General features: G+C 47.6%; 1 protein-coding gene across 3 annotated transcripts in view; it reads right to left on the bottom strand.

The window, feature by feature from the left end:
• The window catches only part of LOC147612046 (uncharacterized), a 184,128-nt gene that overhangs the window by 5,978 nt on the left and 150,828 nt on the right, over window positions 1–27,322 (bottom strand). The gene's annotated exons all lie outside the window — the stretch shown is intronic.

The raw sequence follows: 27,322 nt of genomic DNA, 5'->3' as shown, positions 1-27,322 counted from the left end.
AGCCAGAGGGTCCATAAGGCCCAGTATCTGATCCAATGGAAAAAAAGAGAATACTGTGACAAAGAAGCTGATAACGTGCCAAACATCCAGAAAAATCTGTAGAACCTGTGTGCAGGAAATCTGAGAGATAAAAAATAGGAGATCTTATCTAGAAGGTCTCTGGAATATGAACAAGACCACAATAAATGCGGAATACTCTCCGTAGTATGATGACATCTTGGACAAAGAGGAGAGGCAATCCTTCTTTGAGCCAATTTCACTCCCACTGGAAAAATACCGACAATGCATCTCCAAAGAAAGAGTCTCTGCTTCAATGGCATTTTCAACTTCCATATCAATGTCAGTTTTCCCACCAAGCTAAAGACTTATCCAGATGCCAAAGAGAATTAGCATGATGAGCAATCCATGGAGGAGGTAAAATCAATCGATAAGCCTGTATAGAAGTCAATAGATGCAAAGGCTGAGAGGATAATCTTGAACTTGAAGACTGAAGATGCCAATCTTGAAGCCTGTCTCTTACATCCAATGTTGGAATCGGAATGAAAGGGTGTAAGAGATCTGCAATAGCTTTCCATATAGATCTATGATGCATCCCAAGATTGTATTGTTGGCATGCTGCCGGAAAAGAAAGAATTTGCCCTCGAGTATCTACCACGTCGTCAATGAACCAGATGCCCAAGTTCATAAGATTGTAAGCTCTGATTGGTTGTTGTACAGCAAGGGGAGAGTAAAAAACAGCACTCCAATGTATGCTTTCCATTCGAAGCGAGGAAGCTATAGAAGCAGGATGGGGAGACCATTTGATGCGAGAGAGCACTTTCTTCCAATCCTGAATCAAGGAAGTAGAAAATGGACAACCAGGGATTTTACCTTGAAATTTGCCAAGTACTACTTCCGATGGATCAACTAACCAACGACCATAAGCATTTGTGCGCATCTGACCACACAAAATTGCCAACATGATAGACCAAGGCTGCTCTTGTTGAAAAAAGGTTTTGAGCATAGTGATCTTTCTTGCCAGCACATGAAATTTGATGTTTATAATATTCAAACCACCATGCATTCTTGGTGAGCAAAGCAGGTCCATTTTGAGCAACCTTAAAGCTTTTTTATGAAGCTTAGTTTTCCAAAAAATCTCCATGGCTTGAGATAAAAGAAGAAAGATCTCGAGATGACCAATGTAAGAGAGGAAGGTAGAACTGGACATAAGCCAGAACAATGGACTGAACAATTTGAAGCCGTACGTGCAATGGCCAAGTGGTGATCTTCCAATATTCTAATTTGTCCTGAATTTTGTTTAGCACCCGAGATATTTGTTGCTTATTTCTGATTTTCCAGCCAATGGAATAACCCAAATGTCTTACTATGCTTTTCCGGATAAATAATCTGGCCGGGCCACAGGATAGCATGCCAATCACAATGCTTGAGAGGTAAGAGTTTTGATTTCTGAAAATTAATTTTTAGACCAGCTGCCAACCCGAAATCTGAAAGAGTATCCATCAATAGGCGAAGCTCCAGAGGACTGTTCTTTGGCATGAAGAATGAATCATCTGCATAAGCCTGTGCAATGAAAGGCCGTGAACCAGAAATCTGAAGCCCCTCTAACTGTCTAGTATCAACCAGATGATCCATATAAAGAAGCAAAGGATGTGAAGCAATAGCATAGAACAAAGCACTGAGAGGGCATCCCTGTCCAACTGATCGTTCTAGAGTCCAAGACTCAGACAAATCTTTCCCTATAAAGCATTGAGCAGTGGAATCTGAGTAAAGCCAATATATGACATTAACTAGCTTTGGCCCAAAACCAAGTTTAGACATGATTGAGAAACATAATCCCACTGTACCATATCAAATGCCTTTGCCACATCCACCTGCATGACCAAGACATCTTGAGCAGAGTATTTTGCATATTCCATTGCAATGAGAGTATTGGAGATATTATCATGTATATGCCTTCTTGGAACAAAACCATATTGCCTGGGATGAAGTCCATCATGAAGGATATCCTTTATCCGATGTACCAACATTTTAGCAATAAGTTTATATATAACAGGCATCAAAGTGATAGGCCTCCAGTCATCCATTGTCTCACACAGAGGTTTTTTTGGGCAGAAGCTTAACCAGACCATGCTTCCAAGCTGCGGGAAGATGTTGATGCTGCCAGGCTACATTAATGAGCTTCAAGATTGGACCCTTCAATTCATCCCAGAAGGCTACAAAAAATTCAACCGTCAAACCATCCCAGCCTGGGGATTTATGTTTACCCAAATGCTTGAGGGCTTCATCCAATTCAGTATCTGAAAAGGACATTTCTAGCATTGAAGCTTTTTGCAAAGAAACAATAGGAGAAACAAGCTCAATAAATCTGCTCCGAGCCAATGCAGCCTGAGGTGTAGAAGAAGATGGTAGAGAAAAAAGAAGCTGAAAATGATCCAGACATTGTTTTTCTAGTTGCGATAAAGTCTGGGTCCAAAGACCATCGGGTTTCCTGACTCTCAGATAGATTGACTTTGTCTGTACGTGTGTAAATTTCGAAAGAAAGATTTCGAGGAGCAACCCTTATCTAGCATAGGTTTAACTCTAGACCTTGTCTGCCATTTGGAAAGCTTGCGTTTATCATTAGCATCAATTATGGAAGAAGCACAAGACAATGAATTCTGTTCAGAAGCAGAAAGAGACCTTTGATGGCTAATCTGTACCAAAGACTGCTTGTATGATTTTGCCCACTGGATATGCTGTCTGGTTTCTGCCATGTACCATCTTCCATATTCCTTAATGACATTTTGAATACGATGTACAAAAGAGTTCCAAGCAAAATCCAGATCCTCCTGAGCATGGGATAACAATGGCTTACAAGCCAATCTGATCATTTGCTGGAATTTTTCATGAAAAAGATATAATTGATTAACCTGCAAATGTCTGACTAAAGAGAGCTGAATATCATCCAGAGGCATACCAAATGAAAGGTTGAGCCAAAGTGGAGTGTGATCAGATAGTTGTTGAAAATAATCAATCCACATTTAACATGTATAATCATCATATTGCTGAGCATGAATAAGATACCATCTATCAAGCCTGGCCCAATATTCTGTAAAAGCATTATGATGATATGTGAATCCCAAAACCGAAGGGTGAGTTGCTGTCCATAAATCTGCAGTATGAAGTGATGAAGTCATATGTTCCCATTGCTGGATTTCAGAGGGAAGCATATGGGATTTATGTGTGGTATTGTCCTTCCAGTGAGGAGAATTATTAAAGTCACCACAAAATAGAGCATTTGAGGACCAAGGATATTGGTTTATGGAGTCCCACATTTGAGCTCTGGAAGCTGAAATTTGAGAGGCATACAAGGAGCCTATTTCAAAAATCTCTCCATTGATCATACATTGGATAATCATCCATCGGCCACAAAGATCATTATATGCTACACAGGGCTGCAGATCATGTCTGGCTAAAATACACAACCCAGAGAATTGTCCAGATCCTACATAAAATATATCATATCCTGAAAAGAACCCATGCTGGCCAGCAAAAGAATGCTGATTATGCTCTTGCAGACACACAACATCTGGATGAGTATTGTTTATATAATGCCATAGGAGCCTCCATTTATGCTGATTGCAAAGGCCCTGTATGTTATAAGAAAAACATTTAAGAGAAGCACGCATGAAAATATGTACAAGAGATGAGCAGTCCTCAAAGAGAAAGGGAGGAATCATGCCTCTGCCATTGCCACAGGGTCTTGCTGACCCTCAGAATCCAATTCCCTGACTAGATCATCTTCTTCACAAAGTGGAATACCCTTCTTAACTGCATTGACCCATGCCTTTGAGATGGGGCTGTCCGAAGAGGTAGAAGGTTGACCAGGAGATGGAGCAGAAGCATCCCAATTACGAGATTGGAGAGGTCTTTGTTTGAGAGGCACCGTCTTCTTTGCATTCTGCCATCCCTCGTGAGAAGATGAATTATTTTCCACTAGCTTGCTTTTTCCTTTATCCTTGTTTTGAGCTGAATTGGCTTGGTTCCCTGTATGAACTGAATGCTTTGCTCCTTTAGCTTCGGTCTTTTCCACATAAGTCTTTTGACCTCCTTTAGTAGATGGCTGAGGAATGGCAGCTGGAGGAGGCGGATGAAGGATCGAGGGACACTCAAAAGCTAGATGCCCGAACTTGTGACAAGAGAAACAAGCTCCAGCAAAAATGCCCCATTTCAAAGTAAAATATTTCTTTCCCAAATTAACACCCTCAATCTCAACTGCAATAGAAGAGGGGGTTGGTCTATCAGTATCCCATAAGATGCAAAAACGATTTTTATTACCTGTGGGACGAGGGGGACAGATCACTTGTCCCAATGTCATTGCTAAACCTGGAAGCTCTGTTCTCATGTAATCTGGAAAATCAACGACTTCAACCCATACAGGGCAGTGATGTTTAATGAGATTCTGATAATCCTTATTAGGAGACCAAGGCATGATGTGCACCATTTGACGACCAAAAAATAAAGGGGACATTTCCAGCATCTTTTGTTTTGTGAATGCATCCAAGAGATGAACTTCATAAAATCCTCTAGAGGCAAAACACACGCACACACACACACACACATATGTGTGTATGTATGTATGTGCTATATGTATATGTATATGTGTGTGTGTGTATGTATGGCCCCTTCTGAAACGGTGCCTCATTTGTTTTGGACGTGCTCCAGCACTAAGGCCTTCATCCGCAAAATTTCCATGTTACTTCGCCTTCATTTCCCTAACTCTTTTTTTGGGAAACACTTTTGGCTTTTTGGCATACTCCCTACAGCCACGGTCCATTACTCTTTACTTTTGTACTGGGTCAGATATTGGGCTTTCTGGGACCATATGGCAGGATCACAACATGAGATATTTTGGGAAACCGTTTTTGCAATCTTATCAGTATTTTAGAAGCTCCTTACGGCAATCTGTTTATGATGCTTGCCACCAAGGAGATCTTCATCAGTCATGCCTGGAAATAGTTTCTCTTTGCTTCTGATTTCCCGTTGAGGCTCTCCGTTTTGGAGACTCTCATGTAAATTTCTTTGATAATATACTGTTCATGGATTTACCAAAAAAAAAAAAGTGTGTGTATGTATGTATGTATGTGCTATATGTGTATGTATATGTGCGTATGTGTGTGTGTATATGTATATGTATATGCGAATGCGAATATGTTAAGTATGTGTGTTTATGTATGTATGTATGTGCTATATGCGTATGTATATGTGTGTGTATGTGTGTGTATGTGTCTATGTATATGTATATGTATATGTATATGCGAATACAAATGCGAATGCTTATATGTTAAGTATGTGAGTTTATATATATATATATATATATATATATATATATCTCTGTGTGTGTGTGTGTGTGTGTGTGCGCGCGCGCATCTGCATGTACTTACTATCAGTTGGATAACTTAAAACCCATGACCAGATTGCTCTCAGTTCTTACACACACACACATTTTCTTTTTTTTGGGGAGGGGGGGGGGGTGAAACCACTGTTATATTAAATAGTAAACTGTACAGTCATGGTCACCCGAAGCGGGTGGAACTATGAGAATGAACTAGAAAAACTGGGAATTCTTCAAACTACTCGAGAGAGAGCTTGTCAAGATCATAGAAATCTCGAAGAGACCGGAATAGGGTAGCACAAAAATAGGGGAAGGACATCACCAAAAAAGTGCAAATGATTTCTGGTGGAGTAGATGGTCCAAAGAACCTCGAAGCGCACCCATGCGAAGATATCACCATACCCCGGTAAAGCCGGGGACAATCTGCCAAAAATCCAAAAAAGGCGACCAAAGCGCTGTCGAGGGAATCTATACTGCAGCAGTGCTGTCAAATGTTGAAGAAAATTGCGGGAATGCAAGCAACTCCACAACAAGTGAGGTACGGTCTTGGGCATAAGGCGACATCACCGACATAAAGCTGGAGCAATACGCCTCTGGGCCAATAGAGTGCCAACAGGTAGCACGCCCGTAATGCATCGCCAAAAAAAGACCCACTGCTTAAGTGGCAACTTTGACTTCCATACCTTTTTTAAAGTCGATTTCCACCAGGGCAAAGGCTTATCCAAGTGCCATAGCCTATTCCCATGTTCCACTATCCAAGGCTGAGGAATGAGCAAACAGTAGGCCTTGGAAGCAGTGAAAAGATGGAATGGGAATGAGGCATAACCCGACTGCTGATGATCAAAATGCCAATCCTGTAATGAATCCTCCTCCTCAAGAGGGGGTACCGGCTGAAATGGAGCCAGAAGTTCAACTATGGCACGCCATATCGGCCTGTGGGTGCATGCCCAGATGCCATTGCCTAGTGGCTATGGGAAAAGAGAGAACATACCAGCCAACATGTGATAGTGAGTATCAAGAATGTTCAGAGCCCCATGCATTTTGGGTGAGCGCACACAAGCACGTTTGAGCAGATGAAGCCCTTTTCACATGATGGAACTCATGCCCGGACACTTGGACAGGTTGATGGACACATGGGGATAGGGATCCTTTGGTTGGCACAAGAAAAAGCACCAGTCTTGGTCAAAAAGCAAGAAAAGGCAAAAAGTCAAACTATGTTGACCGAGAGCTGAGGGCACCATTGGAAAGAGGACATCGAACTTGATCAAAAAGCTAAAAGCCGCTTTTCTAAAAAGTGGCTCCAAGGCCAAAAAGCAAGGCCCTGAAGCTGTAAAAGCACAAATCAAGAACTTTGGCTATTATTAATAATATTTAAAAGAGAAAAAGCAAAAGCAATCACCCCCATCAAGTATATAAGAAGCTTGCACCCTCTTGGAGATCCATAGAAGAACTTGTGGAGATTTTGAAGAAGAGCCACCTTGGAGATTTATCATCATCATGTTTTCCCTCTCTCTTAGCGCCACCCTCCTCCACCGCTATTCCACTGGCAACTGCCCCTGCAGCGCCTCATCCACCATTGCAGAACCACTGCCGCCGCCCAGAACACACCTCCATTGGCTGTGCCGCCCCAGAGCCGCTTCCATCGGCATTTTTGCAACTTCTACCGACGTTTTCCGCCACCCAGAGCTGCCTTTCGCTAGCGTTTTTTGCCGCATGTTCGCCGCCCTGTGTGCTCCTCCGCCGCAGCCTGTCTGCTGTCGCCAACAGCGCCACCTATAGCACCTATCAGCTACCTTCTTTGGAGAGCTTCCACAGGTTGAAGAAACGCCACTCCTCTCTTTTGATGAAAGAACATTGGACAGTCATACATCTCTCTCAACATCTCGTCCTCGAGTTCCTTGTGAGATTTTTGTGAGCAACAAAGACTTGATCCTTATCTTGGTACTAGCCCGGTGTAAGACTCTTGTGGGTCTTCCTAGTGGTGAGCTCAGGCATCAGAGATCTTGTGCCTTGACATCGACTTCAGCACCGAACTCATCATCAACATACTTGTTTCATATTGTATTCATTTGTTGTATTGGTCCTGGCTTGGAAAAGTCCGTGGATTGCTCTTGAAATAAATTCTTAAAAAGGGGGCAAAACCTATTCCCCACTCAGTGCGGTGTTCTGTGTGAAACCCCTATACCCATTTCTCTCTCCCCCTTCTCTCTCTCTATTTATATCTCTTGAATCTGTCATTGCACGCTCCGTTGGGCTTACAGAAGTATTGAAGCAAGGATTTCTCTTGAAGAGATCTTTTCTGGGGTGACAAAGCCATGTCTAGATTTGAAAGGGCCTCAAGAAAGGAATAACTATGAAGCCAACACAGAACTTCTAGAAGGGAACCAAGGCCGCTAATCTATCTCTCATGAGACTAAGCCCATACATCAGCAGAATATCGAGATTTTCAAAAGTTCAGACAGTATCTTCAAGAAGACGAGTTCCTAGCTTGGAGAGCCAAGAAGGAACAGGACCAAATAAGGGCTCGAATGTTTGAAGATTTCATCAAGGATCGAGCCACCAAAGCCAAAGGAGTCACCATCGCAGAAGGATCTAGAGTTACTCGGTCTATTTCTCGTGGAGGAGATAGAGAGGCTACCCTCGGCCTGCTCTCTCCAACGCAGCTTCTTTAGGATAGGTAAAAGAAAGGAAGGCAAAGGAGCCTTCATCAACAGGAAAAATGGACTTCAAGCCAGGAGACAAGAGTGTCAAGTTTGATGCCTTTTATGGAAAGTGGGATACCTACAAAGCAATTTGATGCTGCTCTTGGAGGTGAGCAGTTTGTCAAGCAATTTGATGCTCCTCTTGACGACTACTCTGAAAAGTCAAAACTTCGCATGGTTCGTATGCATTTGAAGAATGCCGCCCTGAATTGGTGGCTAAAAGTAGTACATGAAGGGACCAAGCCGAAGACATGGACCCACTTCAAGACCTTGTTCAACATGAAGTTCCTACCCGCAAACTTTGAAGCTGATCTGTAGAAGGAATGGGATGAGGTAAAGCAGAAAGTTGGTGAGAATGTGGCATCATATCTTAACAAACTTTTCAGCAGTTTCTTGAAGTTTACTTCTTATACCCCCATTCCATCACTAATGGAAATGCGTAAGTTTGTCAATGGACTACAACCTAAGCTTATGCAAGCAATTTATATGGCGGGACCAAAAACATTGGAAGAAGCTCAAGACAAAGGTTTGCAAGCCGAGGCCTTGTACATGCCTTGGATGGATGGCAAGACAAAGAACAACAATCGGGATCCATTTCAAAGGAAGAAGTTTAAAGACCGATCCCAATCAAGAGCCGAGTCTCAAGAGAAGAAGAATGGGAGTGGGGACAAACCCCCGCTCTTTCGAAGAAGATTGTCCCTCAAGCAACTCGAGGAATACGCCAAAGAAGGGAAGTGTTTCCAATGTGGAAAGAAGGGGCACTTGGCTGCGAATTGTCCCAACCTGCCAGAGCAAGAAGCTAAAGAGACTAGAAAATCATCATATTGACATCTTGCCAGAAGTTTGTCAAAAGAAGATTGCATTGGAGGAGTCTTGTACCATGAGGGCCATGTTGTGGCTTATGAAAGTCTTAGATGAGGATCTCTAGGATTGTATTGGAACATATTTTTGTGACTTTTTTTTCTCATCAAGAAAGATGGATTGTACCTCTAGCCCTCTTCATTGTATATATATATTGGACTGGAATTGATCATTATCCTGCTTATAATGATCATTTGGACATGCTCTAGTTTGGGTGGCAACGATGCCTAAACGAGATTTGTATATGGGAGGTAACGATGCCAGAAGACCCATTGCACGGCAACGATGCCAGATATTTTGTACTTCGCAATCGGGCGGTCATTGCAACCAGATGGGCCAAATGACTGTATTGGATTTTGCAGTTGGGCGATCATAGCGACCAGATGGCCCAGATGACTGTGCTGGATTTTGTAGTCGGGCTGTCATTACGACCAGATGGCCCAAATGACTATTGGATTTCGCAGTCGGGCGGTCTTTGCGACCGATGGCCTAGATGACTGTATTGGATCTCATAGTCGGGTGGTCAATGCGACGAGATGGCCCAGATGATTATGGAAGATTTCTCGGGCGGTCCTAGTGACCAGATGGCCTTGAGGATAGTCTGAGCGGTTTCCCTCGGGAACCAGATGGCTCAGCATGGTTTCGATCAAACTAGACACGATAATCCATGAACATGCTGGGGGTCATCCAACCATCGGGTAGTGCCCAGCCTTCGCCGCCTTGTGTATTCGTTGGGCAACAACTTTCTTGTAACAACCTTGTAACTAAATCTTGCCAACAGGTAGTACTCAGGCAGATGTGAAAGGGAGAAAAAAACAGTATCCAAGAGGGAGAGAGAGACGGGAGTAGGGAGTGTCGATTGTGCACTAGTACATTGTACTTTGGGCTAAGTCTTCACTCTGATATATAGTGATTATTGGTGTGATTTTCCATTCTATGTGTTGTACACGTCTGTTCAATTCATAGTTTGCATTAGTACTTTTTGTCTGAATATGTCTTCACGCTGGCACCGAGGTTCAATGTCATTCCTATCCGAACGTGACTCCTATCTGGAAACAAAACTAGGAGCCACGACAAGAATCTCGTCTGATGCAGGAACTAACCTCTGTGTTGCCGCACCTAACTCCCTTAGCATAGGTAGATCGGCGGCACAACTCGCTAGTGTTAGCTTCTCGTGTTGGGCACAATTGTATTAGTTGTGTCTCTTCTGGAGCCGACTAGGCGGTTTGGAACCACGCAAGTGCCGAGTCTCGACTAGACAGTGACACTTTTGGCAATCCTACTGGGGAATAGCATGCCAAGAAGAGGAGTAGAGCAGAGTCACATGGGGACGGGGGACGGGGGACGGGGAAGTGCCGTCTCGGGGACGGGGTCGGGAAAGGCAAAAAAAAAAACCTCTTTTTTAAAAGCAATTTAGGAGTTGTATGCATGACATACATATAGAGACACACTTTGAACAAAATTTTACACCGAATAGACAAAAAAACAAGAGTCATTTTGAGCAAAATGCGCTAATAAAACATCGATGGCACACTGATTATGTGATTGATAGTCTGATAGATACAAAGAGATAAGTACATGCCTCATGGGCAGTGAGGGTTACAAAAAAGAGTGGGTACAAAATAGAGATACTAGATAGATCACAATAGATCATGGCCATTGGCAGTGGGCACAAAAAAGGTGAGATGGCTCAAGGCTTAAGAGTCAAGCCTCAAGCTCCTGAAGTGCTAGCCTCGCGGGAGGCTTGGAAGTCGAAGTCGTCGATGCCATTTGAAGCCTCCTCCTCCCCCTCAGACTGTAGCTCCTCCTCTACCTCCTCAAGATGCTCCTGAGCTGCAGGATCCTGCTGTGCCATCTCCCATTCGGTGAAGGGATCCGCGTTGCTGTCGCACATAGCATGCGCAAGTTAGCGCTCACAAAAACCAAATCACTTGCCCTTTGCACTTCAAGGCGGTTCCTCTTCTTAGAGGCAATGTGACTGTAAACGCTCCAAAGTTGCTCCAAGCAACTACAGCTCACAGCCTGGCTAAGGATGCGAATAGCCAAGCGCTGCAACTCCGGCCCATCTAATCCGTAATCCTCCCACCAAAGAGGAGACCCAATCTTGAGGCGGTCAAGCTGTGCATCTAAACATCCAAAAGATCCCTGCCGCGTCCTGTACTGAGATAGCTGGTCTCTGATCTTCCGCCTGATGGTAGGGTCGGGCTCTAAGCGCTCCAAAATGATCCGCCATCCCCTGCTTACTTCCTTGTCGGCCTCTTGCTTTCTGCCCTGGAACTCTGGATCAACCACAAAGGCAACCGCATGAAGAGGGAAGTAGTAGGAGTTCCACCTGGACTCACATAATGAGTGGATCTCCTATATGCAAACCTTGTCTCAGAATACTTGAGGAGGGAAAGAGTGCTCCTTTTAGAGAACTCATGTCACAGCCTTTGGTGGTTGAGGACAAAGGATACAAGCTGGTTAGCCTCCTCAATGGTAGGTGCAATCCATGGCAAGGCACCTATGTCTTTGAGGAGGGGGTGTTGGTGGAGATGAGTAGGCGTTGAATTCTATGTTCTTGCAAGAAATCAGCTTGAAGCAAGATTTGGGTTCCTCTCTACCTCCATTCGCGTCGGTTGCTCTCGTGCTCTCACCACATCATGAGGATCAACGGCAACATGTCGCCCTCTCTTTGCCGCCTCGGCCGCCTCATAAACCTTGAGCTTCTCAAGAAGCTCCGCTCGCTTCTCAGGAGTAACGCGTGCGCAAAATTGCACTTGATGACCGGCCTCGTGCAAAAAGTGAGCTCGCACTTTGTTGGCGCCGCCACTTCTCTTGTAGGAACAAAGCTTGCAATTCCATGCCCTTGAACCACCGCCCACTCCACGACTAGTGTAGTGGACCTCATCCTACCATGACCATGTGTACACCGCCGGCCTCCTTCGTGAAGAGCCCGCAACGGAAGATGTGGCGGCGGCTTCTTCACCTTGAGATGCCATGAATGATGATAGTGTGAGAGAGAGGGAAGAAGGGTGCAATAGAGAGTTGCAAGTTGCCGCTTGACTCTTGAGGCTTGCAAGTCTCAAGAGGGATGGATCATGGAACTTGGAGAGAGAAATGAAATGAAATGAAATGAAATGTTATATTAACGTCTTCAAAAGGCCATAATGACCTATGAGACCAAAAGTTACATCATGGTGGATCTGATACAATGTCTGGATAAAAAAACCCAGAAAAATGAAAAATAAAGATGATACTACTGGTACCTAGAAAATGAAACTGGAACTGGAATATAGCGAGGGGGGGGGGGGGGTACGCTATGGAGGTGAGTGGAATATAGTGAAGGGATACAATATCATGTGGGACGGAGGGGTACACTATGGAGGTGCCTCCATCTCATAGTATGTGCCGCATCGGACACTGGCGGATCTCCTCAATATCCTCTGTGGTCAGCACCCTGACTGGGTGTCCCGCATGCCTCGCAAGAATAATCCGAATCTGCCGCTGCAACCGCCGTCTATGCTGGGATGCCCCCCTCCGTAGTCGTGGGCGTCTGGACCACCCAAGCTCAATCGCACGATCAATCAGTGTACCCCTGGTGTGGGCGGTATCCATGTCCTGCTGCTGCTGTGGTCCATCTGGCACAGTGATGGCTGGACTAAAGAAATCTGTAATGTGCCTCTGAGTCTGGCTCTCTGTGTGCCTAAGCAGGCTATCTCTATGTCTCCGCAGCTCAAGCAAGAACAATCCCAAACACCTCTGGTCCTGGTACCCCATGACTCTGGAAAGTGGTCCAAAACCCTCTCTGAATAAACAGTGGAAACGACCACGTATCTCATAGTATGCAGTACAATGGCATATATAATGCAGCTCTCTCTCTGGTTCCCCATGGCATACTCGGCATATCCTGGCCTCAGCTGGTATACCTCTATATCGGCCAATCTCAATCTCAAGCTGGTGTGAGGATGTGCGAATCTGACCAATAGCACATCGTACTGCATGAGACAAGTGTACATCCATGTAACTGGGTCTGATCACAAAACCATCTGCTGTGAGCTGAAGAAAATGCTCTCTGTAGAAATCCATCTTCGTGCCCAGCTCCTCAGTCGGCTGTATCCATGTCCTCCTAATGTCCAGCTGAACTAAATCCTGACGGATGAGTCTGGTAATCTCTGTCCGTGTGAGAGTGAGAGAGGGTGCCTCCACAGAATACTGGAAGGGAGGCAATCTGTCCATGCTAAAACCATGTGCCTGGAACCAAGATGTCATCTGTCCATACCAACAAGCCGTGTCTCCCTGTAAAGCTAACTGTCGGGAGGACTCCAGGGCGAGGCGTGCATATCTGTCTCGGGGGAGATCCCACAAGCCATGTATGTAGGAGACTGATCTCGTAAGAGCCTCAATCACCAGAGGGGCAGCCGCCAGCTCTGCTCGAATAATCTCATGAGGTACCACGGCCTTGGCTCTTATAATCCTAGCAATCATAGATACCAAAGGCCTCTCCATACCTCTCCACCCGCCTGCGCTATGATGGCCCACTGAAGGTCCCCATATCTGCACTCCATAAAGCATAGCTGATGTCACTAGAGTGTCAAAAAGCCAAAGTTTCGTTCGAGGTTCCTGAAACTGAACCTGCGAACACATCCTCTCCAAACCACCCAGGGCTGCATGTGCTCTAGTCAATCTAGTCTCTGCTGCTCTCCTCATCGAAAACACTGGCCCACTGAATACTACCCCAAGATATGTATATGCATCTGTATACTCCACAATCTCTTGCCCATATGTAAATGTGGAAGCTGATCGCCTAACCCACTGTGGCGTGGTGTTAAACACCATAACCTTGGTTTTGCCAAGGTTGACAGACAATCCACTATCATGTGCAAACTCATGTAAAGCATCCAGATGACGCTGCATACCCTCAGGGGAATCAGAGATCAACACAATATCATCAGCATATAACAATAGTGGGATCCATGTACCTGCTAGCTGGGCTCCTCTGTCCCCCAATCTCTCAATGTAGTCAGAAGCCTCATCCACATACATACCAAACAGTGAAGGAGATAACGGGCACCCTTGCTTCACTCCTATAGTGGAGTGAACCAAAGTAGAGACCCCCTCTGGGGTGCGTACCTGTCCTGCAACTGATCTATATAAAGCCATAATCCCCCATATGAGCTCTGTGGGTACCCCCATCTCCTGTAATCGCCTCATCAATCTGGCTCTGGGCACTGTATCAAATGCTTTGCGGAAGTCCACAAAGCTACAATAAATCCGTCGCCCATGCGACCTGCCCTCCTCAATAATGGCCCGGAGAGTCAAGATGTGGTCAAGAGTAGAGAAACCTCTCCTGAACCCTGCCTGTCCCTCTGCTCGAATGCCAACTCTCTCTGCCCATCTACTCAACTGCTGCTCAAGAATGGATGCATACAATCGTGCTAGTGTGTGACCAATCATAATAGTGTGATAATTCCCTGGCTCCATAGGGTCCCCTGACTTGAAAATAGGCACGATGGTGGACCTACTCCAAGTCTCGGGTAAGCCTTCGCACATAGCACGATTGAACATCACTGCTAGAAGCTCTGCCAGCATGTCTCTCGCATGAATAAAGTGCTCAGCGACCAATCCATCATGATCATATGCTCTCCCAGTCTTCATCCTATCAATGGCCTTCCTTACCATCTCTGCGGTAAAGAAAGTACATGTCTGTGGGCATGGTGCTGGCGGGTCAGGAAAAGGTGTCTGTCCAGGAACTGTATATAGAGATGCTGCATAACTACCCCAGACCTCTGTAGAAGTGATGGCCAAAGCAGGGGAAGACTCATGAAACAGACGCCAAGCCTCCCTCGAGTCGTGGCTCAAGAACAGCTGGTATAATTCTTGCTCTAGCTGAGCAAGGCCGGCCCGCTTCTTCCTTCGCACAAGACGTCGGAAGGCAATACGTGACTGTCGGTGAGTAGTGACTCCCAAAGCAACCTCCCGCTGCAGTCGGGCTCTGGTCTCTCTGCACTCCTCATCATACCAGCTGTTCTGGGGCATACATCTAGAACGCTGTCTCTGTCCAGGCTGAGTATGTGGATATGCCTCTCTCGCTGCATCATGTAAAGTCTCTGTCAGTATATGGGTCAACTCCTCCAAAGGTCTCCCTGGCTCCTCTGTGTACAGACGTTTATAAATCCCATCTGTGTAGACAGCATCAGTCTCTGAGGTAAAAGTATATCGAGTGTGATCTGCCCCTCGTGTCCTCTGAGCTGTGGTAAAGTGAAAAGAGATAGTCAATGTCAACAATGCATGATCCACTACTACCCCAATGGGCCGAGATCCAACTGTGAAGTCCTCAATGCATGAAACAAAGCTGGGCATAGCCATAACATAATCCACTGTGCTAGCACCATGTCTATGTGGAAAGCAAGTAAATCCAGCTGCTGACGGAAACCTCTGCAAGCCATTAAGTATGGCCAACCCATGTGCAGTCCCCATATCTACCAAATATCTCCCATACTCTGTGCACTCCACATCCTGTGAGCGTCTGTCTAATCCCATATCCAGAGTGTCCAGCTCTCTCAGCATCTCCTCCGAGGTATCATAAAAGGCTGTCTGGCGGTTGCCCGTCCGGGCATTAAAGTCCCCTAACAGGATGATGTCTCCATCCCTAGAGAACTCCTATATGTCATCATCTAGCACAGAGAAAGGAGACTGCCCTCTAGGTGCTGCATATGTCGATGTACTAGGAGCAAAATAGCATATGGCAATATACAGGAATCTGCCTGTGTCGGCCCTCAGTCTCACCCACATATATCTGGCCTGATCATCTCTCCGAATGATGTGTAGAAGCGGTTGCAGCTCCTCCCTGAAAAGAACTGCCACCCCTCCTGATCCTCTACTACTGTGTACCGATCTCGTCCCTACTCTGCAAGCTGTCTCCCATCTGTATCCTGTCACCTGTGGCATCATCTGACCAGGAGCCTGGTGAGTCTCCGAGTAGAAGACTATATCTCTATCTCTAAAGCTGTCCTCAAAGGCACCTACATCAAGTCTGAGGGATCCATTGCAGTTCCAGGCTGCCAGCTTTAATTTGGTCCCATAGGTCTCGCACCGTCATGTAGAGCGTCGCTCCACGATGACCACCCTCCCTTCTCTATAAAATGCTATCTTTCCCTTTTCTCTTGCCGCTCTAATCTCTGGCATAACTTCCTTCATATGTGCAAGCTGTGAAAGAGTAAGATCATCACCAAGAAAAATGCCTGTATTCTTTAAAGTGGGTCGTCTCTTCAAGAACTCCTTCTTCGCCTCAATAGAGGGGAAGCGAAGTACGAGAGCTCTTTCCTTTGATGTTTCCCCGTTGCCTCCGCTTTTTTTGCCCACTCTCCAAGCTTTTGCGTGTGCCGGACTATCAATCCCCATCAACACCATAAGCTCTTTCACCTCCTCTTCAACTTTATCCTTGTCTTTAAGGCCGGTAATCCTCACATGCAAAGCACGTGTACGTCTTCGTTGTTCCTCTTCCAAAGTCATGTTAATGATTGTAGGTGTAGGGGTTGTTATCTCCTTACCTTTACCCTTCTTGGCGACCTCTATCCACTTCTCCGCTTCATCCATCTTCTTTTGCGTCTTGGTGATGACTTCCACCCATGAGGAAGTCTTTGCTTCATGCTGCTTCTCTTCTTCCTTAATTGCCCGTACTTGTTCTTTGATAACCTTGAGCTCTTCTATCATTGATGGCTGAATTTCACCGTCTTCAAGTCCACCATTTGCCTTGGCCTCTGCAAGCTCCCTCTGAAGAGCTGAAATTACGCCTTTGAGCGTGTTGACTTCCCCGTGAAGGTCTTTGACTTCCGCTAAGAGGTCCTCCTTCTCCTCTTTCCACCGCTTACCCTCATTGAATACCATTTGGAGAAAGTTGGCTTTCTCCTTCCACCATCCCTCCATCTCTGCCTTCCATTCCTTCATTTCCTTTTCCACATTTGTTATCCTCTTGTTTGTGACCATAAAGGTCGCCTTCATCGGGTTGCGCAAGGGGGAAGCCATGGAAGAAGCGAGAGAGAGAGAGAGTTATGCTGCTGCCTTGGGGGCCTGAGCAAGGGTGGGTGGGGAAAGGGCGCCCAGCCTAACGCATAGACTGGCCATTGCCAGCAGAACTGTGCGGCAAGGCGAACTGGCGAACTGGCGAGGCGGCCGCACAGGCGAACTGGCGAGCAGAGCAGAGGCGAAATGAGAGAGGCGGGCAGACAGGCGAAATGAGAGAGGCGGGGCAGACAGGCGAAATGGGAAAGGGGGGGGCACACAGGCGAAATGGCGAGCAGAGCAGAGGCGGGCAGACAGGCGAAATGGAAAAGGGCGGGGCACACAGGCGAAATGGCGGAGCAGAGCAGAGGACACAGGCGAAATGGAAAAGGGCGGGCAGACAGGCGAGAGAGAGAGAGAGAGAGAGGGAGGGAGGGAGGCAATGGACAGGCACCTTGAAGCTGTGTAGAAGCAGACGAATGGGTGCACAGGAGAGAGAGAGAGAGAGAGAGAGAGAGAGAGACAGAGATGGCTTGGAGAGAGAGAGAGAGAGAGAGAGAGAGAGAGAGATGGCTTGGAAGTTGGCACAACTTGGAACTTTGAAGTTTGGATTCTGGAAGCTTGAGGCTTGAGAAATGAGTGTGGAGAAAAGTCCTAGAGTGTGTCTTTTTTTATAGCTGGAAATCTGCCCGTTTCTGCCCGTTTCTGCCCGTTTCTGCCCGTTTCTGGCCGTTGGAGGCGTCCCCTCACTGCGTCCCCTGCCCGTCCCGCGTTTCGGGAACGCGTCCCCGGGACGACCTCATGCGTCCCCAGGCTGCACGGCGTCCCCTGCGCGTCCCACCCGTCCCCGTCTCCGCGTCCCCGCGTCCCGCGTCCCTAAGGCCTGTCCCCGCGTCCCCGTGTGACTCTGGAATAGAGAGATAGAGGCTAGTATAGGTTAAGTCCTGCACAGTCACTAGAGTAAACTAGTCAAAAGAAGCCAAGAAAGAAAGCACACACTAACTAGTGTCAGGAGTTTCATGTAGATCATAAAGCTCTCCTGTACTTAATAAACAAACCAGACCTAGTGAGAAAGTTGGTCAGATGGATGCTCGTTACAAGAATTTGAGTTCAACATAAGACACACCCCCAGGAACAAGCACGCAGTGGCAAACTTCTTGTCACGATTAGAAACAGGAGAAGAACCGAAAGGGGTGGAAGACGATTTCCCTGATGCGCAACTTTTCCTCATACAAGGAGAAAGACCCAACTGGTACAACAAAATGCTGCAATTCCTGTCTGACTTGTCCTTTCCGGAGTACATGTCCAAAGATTAGAGAAAGAAGCTGACTCTCTGGAGCAAGTCATTCATGGTAGTGGCTGGATAGCTCTACAAAATGGGCATCGACCAAATTCTCAGGAGATGTGTCCCCGAGCAACAACAAGCTCTGTAAGCACAAGCACATCAAGGTGTAAGCGGTGGGCATTTTTCCAGAGAAGTCACGGGACGGAAGGTATTCCAAGCAAGTCTATGGTGGCCAATTGCATTAAAAGATGCATGTAAGTTCTCAAAAAAGTGTGACATGTGCCAGAGGATGGGGCAACCAAGCGATGCAGACAGAATGTCCCATAATCCAATCCTGCCACTCAAGCCATTCCAGAAATGGGGTCTGGACTTTGTTGGCCCATTCAAACTAGCTATGCATAGGACAGGAAACAAATACATTTTGGTGGCCACTGATTATTGCACAAAATGGGTAGAGGCCAAGGCCCCTTAAGACTGCAAGGCGTCATCTGTAGCAAAGTTTCTTTATGAAACCATAATGACAAGATTCAGATGCCCTATAGAGATAGTCAGTGATCAAGGGACTCACTTCATCAATGAAGTGATCACAAAACTGACAGAGCAGCACATGATAATACACAAGAAGTCGACAGTCGACTATCCACAAGCCAACGGGCAAGCAAAGTCCAGCAATAGGATCCTCAAGGGAATCGTGATCAAGACAATAAATGAGAACAAGAACGACTCGGACACGAAGTTGCACCTGGCATTATGGGCATTCCGGACAGCTTATAAGAATGCAACAAGACTTACACCATTCAGTATGGTGTATGGACTAGAAGCAGTAGTGTCCATGGAGTTCTTGACACAGTCTCATGATAGCAGTGGCTGAAAGGCTCTCTCTGGAAGAATCAGACGTGCACATGATTGAACAGCTCCTATACCTTGAGGAGAGAAGACTGCACAGTGCCTAGACAATAAAATTTGTGCAAAACAGAAGAAAGCTAGAGGTGGACACGAACACAGAGGAATTCGGCCCTCTGGAAGGCAGGGCAAAGGAATTCAAGATCACAGGGACGCCAGACGAGGATCGACAAAAGCGTATGTGCTTCGTGGTGGTGGAGATGATCAATCTCACGCACAAGCCATACTGCATGTCAAGGAAAGCGTATGTATTGGTGAAAGCAGCACAAGTAGGAACAAAAGTGGCTTGGGCAAGAGCTCGCTGAAGCTCCCCCCCCCCCCCCCCGAGCTGCTTTCGCCGTTCCCCGCTTGCTCACACCCCCCCTCCCCGCCCTCGTGACTTCGCCTCTCCCCGCCTGCTCGCACCCCCCCCTCCGCGCCCCGCGCCCCCTGCTCTCCCCTTTCGCGCCCATCGGCCCCCTGCCCGCCTGCCCCCGACTCCTTCGCGCCCCACGCTCCCCCCCTTCCTCCGCGTCCCGCCCCCCCTGCCTGCCCCCGCCCTCCCCCCCCTTTCGCGCTTTCCCCGCCGCCCCCCCCCTTCGCGCTTTCCCCGCCCCCCCCCCCCTTCGTTCCCCGCTGCCCCCCCCCTTTTCTCCGCCTCTTGCCTTCCGCCCCTCCCCCTCTGTTTTTCCACCCCCCTTTGTCTTCCGCCCTTCCCTCTCTTGCCCTCCCCGCTCCGCTTTTTCGTGCAGCTTGGCTCTTGCAGGACCCTCCGTTTTTCGCTTCCCCCTCAACTCAGCTTCAGACTCTGATGGAGGCTCCTCCCGCCCCACCTCATAGGGACTCTTCCGCAGCCCCCTCGCCCGGCCCCGAGAATACCCCCATCAGGCTTTCTCTTTCGCCAGAAGAGGAAGCGAGCCTCGCCGCAGAGGTGGAACGCCTCCAGGCACATTCCACCATCTGCCGTATAGTTGGCACTCGCCCCAGCAGAGGGGAGATCTGGGATCTTCTACAAGCCCGCCTTCTTGCAGATGTGGGCAAGATCCTGGATGTTCAGTTACTGGGCCGCGAACACTACCAGATTGAGTTCGAGACAGCCCAGAGCGTGGCCCAAGTCCTAGCCATGAGTCCCCTTGACATCAGGGGCGCTCGGGCCTTCTTCAGACCTTGGCAGCATGGTTTCGACCCAGCAACGGGGCCGAGCACGGAGAGCGCCTATTTCATGTCAGTTTGGCTTAACTGGTGGCTAGAGCAACTGGCCTGCCTTCGGTCAGAGTTTTGGTTCCTGACATCTCTCCCTTCCGAAGGTCATTCAGTTACCTAGGATAGGGGGGGGATGGATCCATCAGAGAGTGGAGTTTTCACGGCTCCTGAACCAGTGTTTTATATGCAGGCAGGTCGGCCACCTGGCCAAGGCCTACTGCCCTCGCAGGAGACCCCGACCTTCACCGCAGCAACAGACCCCCGATGGCAGCCCACAGATGCGGCTCGGCAGGCAATCTCCGGGACACCTGCTCAGCCCACAGAGACCTCGGATTGGCAGCCTGGACAGGGGCGCCATAGAGGGAGACAGCCACAACAGCATGCCTAGAGACCGACGCAACAGCAGTCACAGCCTCAGCATCACTGGGTTCCAGTGAGGAACAGCTTTGCTCCCCTCCAAGAGGAGACCCCAGCGCAGACTGAGGATCAGGAGATGCCAGCACCCCCCCTCCCTGTCCCCCCCTCCTGCCTCGCTTCCACCTTTGCCTCCTCCCGTTCCCGCTCTCGCTTTTTCAGTGGCTTCTTCCCCACCCCCTTCTCCCCCCCCTCCTCCCCCTCCGCTCGCCTTAGCTCCCCAGGAGGCATTGGCAGCACCCTGGCGCTCACTTGCAGTCCGGCGGGCACTGAGCACTGACCTTGTTCGAGCACCGCAGGGGAGACCTACCATGCCAATCCGTGCTTCACGAATATCCTCTATCCGTAGTCGGCTAAGTAGTCTCGACACTAGACAGCGCTCGGAGGCTTTCGACTACTCCTTCACACGCCTTTTTGGAGCAGAGGGCCCCCATGAGCCAGCACCCATCAGAGTTCATGTGGTGATACCTCCGGCCCGAGGGGAGGAGGCACTTGATTCAGCGGTGGCCTACTCCTTCCCTCTCTGCGGCACTAGCGACCGGGAGTGGACTCTGGATCTCGCTCTTAGCATTTTGAAGACTCAGGCAGTTGAGTTTTCTCACCATGTGAGCGATTTGGAGATGACAGGCTTGATAGGCCGACTCTGGGAGTTGGCACATTTCTTTGTTACCGGGAGTGCGGATGCCTCCGGGAATCAACATTTGGTGGTTCGCATAGTGGCACACCTAGCACCAGACCCTGGCTATGTATGCATACATGAGGTTTCTCTCTCCAAGCGGGAGGCAGTCGCTATGGGACACAGCCACTCGCGCCTGGTCCGAGACTCTTGCAGCACACCGGGTGGGTAGATTCGTAGCCGCTCGGATGGGGACTACTCTCCATCCAAGCCGCTTGCGAAGGCCCGCCGTATGGCTGAGACAGCCTCCACCTCAGCAGGTATTTCGACACTTGAGGAGAGGACACGGGAGACTAGCTTGCAGTTGAGGATCCCAGAGAGGATACTTACAGATCCCAGTCTTTCTGAGGACATTGAGAGGATATGGCATGCTAGCCAGAGCTCTGACTTGGATGCAACAGGCCAGTGTGCCCAGGGACTCATCGAGCTCAGCTCTTTTTTGCACGCTACAGCCTTGACACGGCTGGGACAGACACGACAGCGGGAGCGTCGCTTGAGACGTAGCCTTGCTTCGCTCCAGCATCTTCAGGAGCAGCTGCCTACATGCGAGTGGGTGGCGTCCCAGCTGAGCTGGGCACGCCAGGAGGTTAGAGAGGCAGAGGAGCAGAGACACGAGTTCTACTATCATCGCCAGGCCTCTCAGTGGACGTAGCTTGGTGATATAGTGACTATGGAGTTTTTTGATATCACCGAACCCCGCCATGCTCGAGCAGGAGTACGCCAACTCAGGAGGCAAGACGGATCGTTAGCCACTGAGCCCGGGGAGATTAAAGCTATTGCCACTGAGTTCTATAGAGACCTGCTTTCAGCGGAGCCAGCCACGGTGGCACGTGATGCTTGCAGACAGACTGTGTGGGCCCATGTGCAGAGGAGGGTCACAGATCGTATGCGCACAGTTTTGGGTGAGCCCCTTTTAGAGGATGAGCTTGTTGAGGCTTTGAGGGTCCTTCCGTGTCATAGTTGCCCTGGGGAGGACGGATTGACGCCTGCCTTTTTTATGCGCTGTTGGGACCTTTTGGGGCCAGGCCTCCGCAGGGGCTTTCAGAATGTTTTGGACACTGGGGTGATGCCACAAAGTTTTTCAGAGGGCTTGATCTTTCTTATCCCCAAGGGGGAGGGAGTGTCAGATGATATTCGGCATTGGAGGCCTATTACGATCCTCAATACTGTCTACAAGGTCCTAGCAAAGGCTTTGAGTTTGAGGATCCAGCCCTTCCTTGGGGAGTTGATTCATGCTACCCAGACAGGATTCGTCAAGGAGCGTAGTATCCTTGACAACATTTTCACCTTCTGGGAGGCGACGGCCCGAGCTAGATTTCTCGGTGAGGACTTGGTCGTGATGCTTCTCGATTTTGAGAAGGCATACGATAGAGTCGATTGGGGTTTCCTAGAGGGCACTATGCTTCGCCTGGGTTTTGAGCCAGACTGGATTCGAGGAGTGGCGGCTCTATATTCCACAGCTCGTAGCCAGGTCTTGATGGCAGGAGGATGGGGGCCGAGTTTTGAGTTGACCAGATCAGTCCGTCAGGGATGCCCCCTTGTTGGGTTTTATGCTGTGTATGCACCCAGAGGAGTGCTAGTGATCATCAGTAGATTACTGGGGCACTTTTTACTTCAGTTAGTGGAGGTTTTTTCCCCTAGTTTTAGCTTAGTTTCACTTATAATAGTTTATAAGTGATTTGGTCCACCTGGCACACTTTATGGCCGGAACATGTGAACACATCTTTTAGGTCACTTCATTATGTGGCTATTGTACTTCATTTTTCATCACTACTGAATACAAGAGTCGTGTTCACTCTCTGCCTCTCACGTTTTCTGTTTGCAGTACCTTCAAACCCTAACCCTAACAGCTGAGCTCCTTCATTTGCTATCAGAGCCAAGTTGGTCTGCCCTACCCGTACTGCTCCTCGCCATCAGTGTCCGTACAGACAGCCGTCTTCAGCCGTACATTCAGTACGGGTGCCTGTCCTGTTCCGTGCTCTGCTCCGTACTCTGTCCGTACTGGTCCCCGCACTCAGCTACACAGTCCACTGTTCATACAGTCAGGCTCGCCAAGCTGAAAGTACAGGCCTTCGCCTGTTTTGTACTATACCCGTCAGCTGCAGGTACAGTCGCTCTGCTCCGTACAGGCGACCTACACTTGCCGTGTACCTGCTCGCCCAGTTCCGTACAGTACTAGTCGACTGCTGTCTCCGTACTGTACCTGCTACGTGTAGCTGCAACTCTGTACATCCGCCGTATAGTCGACCAAACCTGCAGTCTGCTCCGTAGAGTCATCGTACAGTACTGTAGCTGTACAATCATCCGTACCTGCACAGTACAACAGTCCAGTACCTGCTGCGCATATCTGAAGCCAACCAGTCGACTGTAGTTTCCGAACAGTACCTGCTGCGTGTACCTGCACAGTACAGCCGACTTGTACCTACAAAAATCACAGTTGTGGTAAGCTTTACGAGTTTTGAAATTTGGGCATTTTTCTCTGTGAAAATTTTCTGGCAGATACAGGCAAATTTTCTTGCAAAGAAATCTCTACAAGTTTTTTGCAAGGTTTTGGGTGCAGTAACTTTGGGCAATTTTGGGCATCTTGGCACTGTGTAAGCCATTTTTGCTGCTCTACTCAGTCAGTGGTGCATTGTGTTGCACATTCAGAGGATTGAGAGTGCAGGCATATTTGGGTTAGCTGTATTCAGTGGAGTACAGTTGCTTTCAGGGTTGTTGCTATTGGGTTTTTTGATACACAGGTACAACATTGTGCATTGGCATAATGGCAAATCAACAGCAGAGTGATGTATTCACGTATTTGTCTAAGGAAGACAAGTTGGACGGCATGAACTACTCCTTGTGGAGTTTTATGCTAAGAAATGTGCTCGTGGCAAAAGGTCTTTGGGATTTTGTTAGTGGTGATGAACCACGTCCAGGTCCATTGGCTCCAGAGACTCCTCCCCAAGGGGGTGCTCGTGGACGAGGACAACAAGTACAGGCACCAGGTCAGCCATTGCCTGTTCAAAGAACAAATGCTCAAAAGACATGGGATGCCAGAGATGCACAAGCCTTGTCACTCATTGCATTGTCAGTACAGAGGTCTATTATACCTCATATTCGTTCAGCTGGCTCTTCATGGAATGCATGGGTGACTTTGGAGCAGATGTATGCTGCTCGTAATGAGGCTCGGATCTCGTTTTTGAAAAGAGAGCTGGAAAATCAGAAAATGCATGAAGGAGATGATATGTCTAGCCACTTGAACAAGCTACAGGATTTGAGAGAGCAACTCATCAATGTGGATGAGATTATTCCTGAAACACAGCTTGTGTCCACCATCTTGAACTCTCTGCCAAGATCTTACTTGGCTTTTCATACCTCTTTGAACCTCAGCATGAGGAATGCTGTTGAACCCCTTAAGTATCAGGAACTTGTTGCTCTCTTGCTACAAGAAGAGCAAATCAGGAAGAACATGAATATGAACACAAATGTTGAACAAGCATTTACCACGGGTCAAAAAGGGAAACGAAAATCTCAGCCAAAGAGTTCAAATCAGAATTCAGGTGAAGGTGGTTCATCTCAGGATACCAAGAAAGGTGATGGACAGCCCAAGAAGAAGGGCAAATGCCATTACTGTAAGAAGCCAGGTCACTACATCACAGAGTGTAGGAAGAGGATTGCCAAAGAAAAGACAAAGGAATCTGGGATGTCTGTAAATGATGCCTCTAAAGCTCCTCCAAAGACTGCTTCTTTTGTTGAGGACAGGGATTACTGTTTCTATACATGCAGCTATGATGCCTCTTGGTCTTCACAGGCACTTAGTGTGACAGAGCATGCATGTACTTGGTATTTTGATAGTGGTGCTTCAAAGCATATCACATCTCGCAGGGATTTGTTTTGTCATGTAGGCCCTGCCCCTGTTGGCAAAACTGTTCAGTGTGACAATAATGCTTCATATCCAGTTCGTGGCATTGGGGAGATTCAGCTCACAGCCATTGATGGCTCTATTCTTCGCCTTACAAATGCCTTATATGTACCAGGGATAAAGAAGAATTTGTTGTCCATTTCTTCTTTAGCACACTGTGGTATGCAAGTCCACTTTGATGATAACAAATGCATGGTCAGAGACAAAGCTAATGCTTTGACCTTGATGCTTACTGGTACATTATGTCATGGACTTTATCAGTTGGATGCATTTCAGCCAGTGAATCAGTCTGCTTATAATGCAGTCACTCTTACTCCAGCTATGGTTGATGCGGAGTTATGGCATGCTCGCATGGGGCATGTAAATTTTGGTAGTCTTATGCTTCTGCAACAACATAACATGTTCACAGACCTACCTCTTATGGAGAAGCCTCCAGATCACATATGTGAAGGATGTATTTTGGGAAAAATGCATCGGTTTTCCTTCCCACGTGATCAGGCTCTACGAGCAACTGCAAAGTTGAGCTTATACACAGTGATCTTTGTGGTCCCATGCAAACGAAGTCTTTAGGAGGTTGCTTCTATTTTGCTACATTAATGGATGACTTCTCTCATATATGCTGGGTCTATCCGTTGACACAGAAATCACAGGTATATGATGCATTTTTGGCCTTTGTAGCACTTGCTGAAACAGAGTTAGGATGCAAGGTTAAGACTCTCCGTTCTGACCGAGGGGGGGGGTATATGTCACACATGTTGAATTCCTTTCTTGAGAGTAGAGGTATCAAACATCAATATACTACTCCTTATACTCCACAGCAGAATGGGGTTGCAGAAAGGAAGAATCGGTCACTCATGGAGATGGCCAGATGTATGTTAAAGGCAAAGAAGCTACAACATATCTTTTGGGTGGAAGCTGTCATGTGTGCTTGTCATATTTTGAATCGATGTCCCACAAAGGCATTGGTTTCCATTACTCCTTTTGAGGCTTGGCATGACCGCAAGCCTTCGGTATCACATTTTCGTACTTTTGGGTGTCTTGCATATGCACACATACCCAAAGAGTTGAGGAGGAAGTTGGATGATAAAGCCAGAAAATCCATTTTTGTTGGGTATAGCCGTGAGAGCAAGGGCTACCGGTTATATGACCCACTAACCAAGAAGATATTCACTAGTCGGGATGTGATTTTTGATGAAAAATCAAAAATATCCATGGCTGGTTATGATGCAAATCAGGCTGAAAATGATGTGTTTGAAGGTCTACTACCTATGGAGTTTCATTCCACAGTGGGTGATCCAACCCATGTGGGTACAGGACAGCCAGCCAATCATGAAGGTGGTGCAGAAATTCACCAGCAAATTGAGCCACAAGTTGAACCAAATATGGGGCAGCAGGCACCACAGGTCAGACACATACCTAGATGGTATTTGAGGACATTACAGGACAGCCATCTAGAGGGTCTTCTTGCTAGTCGTACTCATAGAGGAGACACGGACCAATGAGCAAGCACACATCATGGATTTGAATATGGTTATGGCTACAGGATGATGATGAGCCTGATTTATTTGTGGATTCACGAGACAATGTGCATTGGAACAAAGCCATGCAGGATGAGCTTGATTCTATTAAAAGGAATCAAACATGGGATTTGGTTGATCTGCCCAAAGGCAAGAAAGCAATTGGTACTAAGTGGGTCTATAAGTTGAAAAGACATGCAGATGGATCCATTGACAAGTACAAAGCCCGTCTAGTTGCAAAGGGCTATGCACAGAAGAAGGGCATTGATTATGAGGAGACAGTTGCTCCTACATCCCGTATGTCGTCACTTAGGTGTGTCATTGCATTGGCTGCACATCGTGGTTGGGTTGTTCACCAGTTGGACATCAAGACTGCTTTCCTACTTGGGGACCTCGAGGAGGAAGTTTATGTATATCAGCCCATAGGTTTTGCAGAACATGGTCATGAAGGGAAAGTATGCAGGCTGAAAAAGGCCTTGTATGGTTTGAAACAAGCTCCACGAGCCTGGTATTCAAAGATA

The sequence above is a fragment of the Cibotium barometz genome, chromosome 46, assembly GCF_041138505.1.
Source record: "Cibotium barometz isolate CiBa-2024 chromosome 46, ASM4113850v1, whole genome shotgun sequence".
Classification (NCBI taxonomy): Eukaryota; Viridiplantae; Streptophyta; class Polypodiopsida; order Cyatheales; family Cibotiaceae; genus Cibotium; species Cibotium barometz.
The sequence above is the reverse complement of the archived record's forward strand: the minus strand, read 5'-3'. Positions and strand labels throughout refer to the sequence as shown.